Genomic DNA, 4,604 nt, shown 5'->3' on the forward strand with positions numbered 1-4,604 from the left:
TCTAACACTAGCCACTGCAGCAACAGGTAAACCAGAAAGAGTGTGCATTTGGAATGAGGAAACCTGATGTTAGCATCATTCTGTAATGTCATATATTATGTAATGTAGTGTATAATGTATTGTATTATATTATGTAATGTATGTATTATGTAGACAAGTTCCTCGACCTCTTTCACTGGTAAAATAAGAGTAGTAATCTTTGCTCTATCTAAGAAAGTGGGTTATTTTAAAGATCAAGTGAGGTAATAATGTCTGTAACAACATTCTGTAAAATACAAACCACCACATGAATGTGAAAGTTTATTACTAGGGATTTAGCCAACCACGAAGGAATGTGTGAGCATAAGAGCTATCATATTGCAAGCCTACAGTTTCTGATTTTGTGCTAGGTGCTTTTCCACATTACCTGATTTTATCCTCACAACAACCCTGCATAAAAGTAAGTATCTCGCCCAGGTGAGGTGACTCATGCCTATAATCCCAGCACTTTGGGAGCCCGAAGTGGGCAAATCACTTGAGGCCAGGAGTTTGAAACTAGCCTGGCCAATGTGGTGAAACCCTGTCTCCACTAAAAATACACACACACACACACACACACACACACACACACACACACAAAAGCCAGGCATGGTGGCGGATGCTTGTAATCCCAGCTACTTGGGAAGCTGAGGCAGGAGAATTGCTTGAGCCTGGGAGGTGGATATTGCAGTGAGCCGAGATTGCGCCACCGCACTCCAGCCTGGGTGACAGAGCAAGGCTCCATCTCAAAAAAAAAAAAAAAAAACAAGTAAGTATCTCAGTCTTGAAGATGATGAAACGGAGGCCTAGAGAGATTAAGTAACTTGCCCAAAATGACAGAACTAATGCATAGAAAAGAAGAAATTTGATGTCTTTTGGCTCCAAAGACACCCCACATATGTGTTGAGTACAGTTACTAGAGAAAAGTTATTCCACCCCCACCCCACCCCCAGAAATCTTCTGACTTGTTTTCTCGCGGTTGAGTAGGACCATTTATTCGGCAGTGTACCATTCTCAGCTTGCAGTTGAAAGCCAAATACCCATTAAACAGGCAAGGATGCAAACTTGCAAAGCTGATAAATCCAGAGGTGATTTTTAAAAAAATTTGTATTTCTTTGCAAACCATCCAACAAGACATTTTAAATACTCTTACTGAATTTCATGGAACTGACTGCCAGGGTTGGAAGGACATTAAAGCCAGCTCAGCCACTGCTTCACTGGTTGGCCAGACCACGCCTGGCACTTCTGGGAGGGAGCACTCACCACTCCCCAAGGGCACCCATCTCATCCTCCGACGGTTTATTAAAATGCACTCATTCATTTGCTAATTCATTCCACTACATGTATTACCCAATTTGTGACACGGTATGAAGTACCAGAGAGATAATTCTAATATAGTTATGGGTCTCCAGGAGCCAGATATGCTAATCTCCTATCCTCCTGCAGTCTACCGTGGTCCTCACCAGATACTTATTTACAAAAATTCAGTTTGTTTATTATTTTATTACCTTTTTTTTTTTGAGACAAGAGTCTTGCTTTGTAGCTCAGGCTAGAATGTAATGGTGTGATCTCGGCTCACTGCAACCTCCGCCTCCCAGGTTCAAGCGATTCTCCTGCTTCAGCCTCCTGAGTAGCTGGGACTACAGGTGCCTGCTACCACGGCTAATTTTTGAAGTTTTAGTAGAGATGGGGTTTCACCACGTTGGCCAGGCTGAAGTGATCCGCCGGCCTCAGCCTCCCAAAGTGCTGGAATTACAGGCGACCGGCCGGAATTAGTTTTAAGAAATGCATGTCAGTGAGCTCTTGTGCTTTGCTAAGCATGAAATAAAATCCATGGTTTATTAAACTGAAATAAAAAAGGGAAAGGTTTATTCTTTTAATGAAAGCAGAAGACACATGAAAGATTGTGTTATAAACTGAAGTTTTGGCCGGGCATGGTGGCTCACGCCTGTAATCCCAGCATTTTGGGAGGCTGAGGTGGGCAGATCACCTGAGATAAGGAGTTCGAGACCAGCCTGGCCAATATGGTGAAACCACGTCTCTACCAAAAATATAAAAAATTAGCCAGGTGTGGTGGTTCGCGACTATAACCCCAGCTACTCAGGAGGCTGAGGCAGAAAAATCACTTGAACCCGGGAGGCAGAGGTTGCAGTGAGCTGAGATCGTGCCACTGCACTCCAGCCTGGGCGACAGAGCGAGACTCTGTTTCAAAAAAAATAAATAAATACAAATAATGTAAAACGAAACAAGCAATCCTGGCAGTAGCTGCTGGAATGAGAGGAGGGAGAGGTCTTAGGGCGGTCAGGGAGAATGGAGCATGGAGTTGTGTTGGATTTGGCTAAGCAGCAGGAAGTGCAAGGCATTCCAAGCAAGGGGCAGGGAACAGAAGCAGCATGAGCAACCTGGCTCGGCAGTGTGTGAAAAGGCTGAAAGGTGGCTAGAGCCACTTCAATTTCATCCTTGAGGCAAATGGGAAACTCCCAAAGGTTTGAGTGGGGAAGCGATGCCTACAATGAAAGTTTGAGAGTGAAGTAGAGTGATTGGATTGAGTGTAGGGTGGATTCTGAAGTAACTGCAATGTGCTGAAGATTATCCATTGACTTCTGAGTATTTGCAGGTTATTTTTAAAAATGATTTTATTGCCAAGAAATATAAACACTACTGTTTTGGTACAAAAACATAACAAAGTGTGTTAAGAGTCCCTCTTGCTGTTTTATGCAAAGTTTTAAAAACCTACTCTTGTTACAGTGGTATCACCCGTACTTCTGATTTCAAATAAATGTTCTAGAGACACAGTAAGGGTCCAACAAATGCTTGTCCAACAACACAAGGAAAGCCAGCTTTTAAAGTAAGGTAGGAAAACAGGCCGGGCGCAGAGGCTCACACCTGTAATCCCAACACTTTGGGAGGCTAAGGTGAGCAGATCACTTAAGGTCAGGAGTTCAAGAACAGCTTGGCCAACATGGTGAAACCCTGTCTCTACTAAAAATGCAAAAATTAGCCAGGTGTGGTGGCGCACACCAGTAGTCCCAGATATTCAGGAGGCTGAGGCAGGAAAATGACTTGAAATGGGGAGGCAGAGGTTGCAGAACCAAGATCGTGCCACTGCACTCCAGCCTGGGGGACAGAGGGAGATGCCATTTCAAAACAAAACAAAGCAAAGCAAAATCATACAAAAACATGAGCTGGGTGTGGTGGTGCACACCTGTAATCCCAGCTACTTGGGAAGCTGAGGCAGAATTACTTGAACCCCTGGGGGGAAGTTGCAGTGAGCTGAGATCGTGTGACTGCACCCCAGCCTGGGCGACAGAGGGAGACTCTGTCTCAAAAAATATATATATGTTAAAAAAAAAAAAGAAGAAAAAGTAAAGTAGGAAAACACATCAGCAGCCTGCCAACAGACTCCCCTAGCCTCGCTGAGGGCCAGTGTTCTGGGAGGCAGATCTGAATTCCAGTCCTAGTTCACCCACTGGCAGGCTGGTGCCCTTGGACAGGTCACTTCTCTGGGGCTCAGTTTCTTCCTCTATAAAATGAGATCAAATCCCATGTTCTACGAGTTTGTGCTCTGGCGTCAGACAGATCTGGGTTCTACCACTGCCAGCTCTGTGATCTTGTAGCTTCAGTCTCGTCATCTCTGACATGGAGATAACAGTGACTCTCTCACTGGGTTGTTAGGGTTTAAAGGAGATAATGTATGTGAAATGTTAGCAAACAAGTGTTAGCTACCCTGATTTCCGGTTTCAGAGTTCTGTGGTCCAAGTTTACGCCACAGGCAGCGATGTTGTACGTTGGGCTGTGGTGTGGCAACACTTCAGCATTCACTGCATGCACAGCTTGCAGAAGAGAAGGCCAAAGGAGACCTAAGAAGGCTCTTCAAACACTTGAAAGACTGGCATGTAGGTCGAGCATGGTGGCTCAGGCCTGTGATTCCAGTAGTTTGGGAGGCCGAGACGGGTGGATCACCTCAGTTTGGGAGTTTGATACCAGCCTGACCAACATGGTGAAACCCTGTCTCTACTAAAAAATAAATACAAAAATTAGCTGGGCATGGTGGCGGGTGTCTGTAATCCCAGCTACTCGGGTGGCTGAGGCAGGAGAATTGCTTGAACCCGGGAAGCGGAGGTTGCAGTGAGCTAAGATTGTACCGCTGCACTCCAGCCTGAGAGACAAGAGTGGAACTCCATCTCAAACAAACAAACAAAACAAACAAACAAAAACTGGCAAGCAGAAGAAAAATGTTTTTTCTCTACGCTTCTCTAAAGAATTTAACTAGGCCCAGGGGAGGTGCAGTTTAAATTTCTAACATCTCAACTCCCTGCCAAATGGAATGAGCCACTTCATATGGCAATAATGAGTCCCCTGTCTTTGGAGGCATTCAAACAAAAGCCAGATGGCCATTTATCAACAATCCATGTAAAACACTGTATGAAATAAAACCGACCTATCTAAGATCTCTTCCAATTCAGATTTTATTAAAGAATTTCTAAGGTCTTTGTGATGAGACATTTAGGCTAAGTTTCAAGAAATCAAGTTAAAATCAGTATGTGGGTTCATCTGCGATAAAAATGTTTGTTTTGCTTTTACAG

The 4,604-nt window shown here is 44.2% G+C and overlaps 1 protein-coding gene across 13 annotated transcripts in view; it reads left to right on the top strand.

Moving 5' to 3' along the window:
• Positions 1-4,604, top strand: part of LOC105494466 (RH-like protein) — a 66,563-nt gene that overhangs the window by 61,764 nt on the left and 195 nt on the right. The gene's annotated exons all lie outside the window — the stretch shown is intronic.

The sequence above is a fragment of the Macaca nemestrina genome, chromosome 1 (genome assembly GCF_043159975.1).
Source record: "Macaca nemestrina isolate mMacNem1 chromosome 1, mMacNem.hap1, whole genome shotgun sequence".
In the NCBI taxonomy this organism is placed as follows: domain Eukaryota; kingdom Metazoa; phylum Chordata; class Mammalia; order Primates; family Cercopithecidae; genus Macaca; species Macaca nemestrina.